The sequence below is a fragment of the Poecilia reticulata genome, linkage group LG2, assembly GCF_000633615.1.
Source record: "Poecilia reticulata strain Guanapo linkage group LG2, Guppy_female_1.0+MT, whole genome shotgun sequence".
Taxonomy (NCBI): domain Eukaryota; kingdom Metazoa; phylum Chordata; class Actinopteri; order Cyprinodontiformes; family Poeciliidae; genus Poecilia; species Poecilia reticulata.
Window position 1 is genome coordinate 20,973,511 of NC_024332.1, and position 1,125 is coordinate 20,974,635.

The following is a 1,125-nucleotide window of genomic DNA, read 5'->3' on the forward strand; positions in this document are numbered from 1 at the left end:
TTCAGGAAGCTGGTCGTTATAGGAAGCTGGTCGTAACAGGAAGCTGGTCGTCAAAGGAAGCTGGTCGTTACAGGAAGTGTGTCGCTTCGTGGCGGGGTAAATGTCTCATAGTTTGTGACTGAAACATCCTTCAGTTTGAGGCAATAAAAACTCTTGGATTTGTTTTTGATTTTATTGAATTGTTGAAGTGTATTGATTGTAAGTTGAATGGTGACTTTCGGTGCCAATGCAATAGTAGTGATCAATAAGTAAAAATGTTCAGACAATCGTCTTGACCTGGATCAAATGAACTGAAAGTATCCTAAAGTCTAAATGAACTGTACCTGAGTCTGATCCTGGAGAAAAGGACTTTTATTTCTTGTGATAATGACGTAACGTTGATTTGTGGACCTGGAATCGTTTTTTTGTCTGTTTTCAGGGTTTCTGTTGACCTTTCACCTCTGTAGAACGGTGTTGTTACAGATTTGTCATCGGCTCAAAGTGCTTTTCCATCAGAGTAAATAAAGTCTGCTCATTCTCACCTCCATGCCTCTGTTTGCCTCTCACTTTCAACAACTACGTCTCTCAGGTTAGTTGCAGCAACTTATTTTTAGTAGAATAATATCTGAGATTTCTGTCCGTTGCCATGGCGACTCTTTGTGGAGAATGTAATCCTTAAACAGTCACTGCATGAGAACGATTCCTCACGTAGAAAATGCTGATCGACTGCTGGTGAACCCAGTGCAGCCTTGTGATGTGGCTAACGCGCCTTTAGCTGCGGCTAACGCGTCTTTAGCTATGGCTAACGTCTCTTTAGCTCCGCTAAACGACTTTCTGCGGGTAATGCGTCTTTAGCTAGGGCTAACGCCTCTTTAGTTGTGGCTAATGCGTCTCTGCAGCTACACATCTTTAGCTACGGCTAACGCACATTTATCTGCGGTTAACGCATCTTTAGCTACGGCTAACGTCTCTTTAGCTGCGCTAAACGACTCTATCTGCGTGTAATGCTTCTTTAGCTAGGACTAACGCCTCTTTAGCTGTGGCTAATGCGTCTTTATCTGCAGCTACGCATCTTTAGCTACTGCTAACGCACCTTTATCTGCGGCTAACTTGTCTTTAGCTACGGCTAACTCCTCTTTAGCTCCA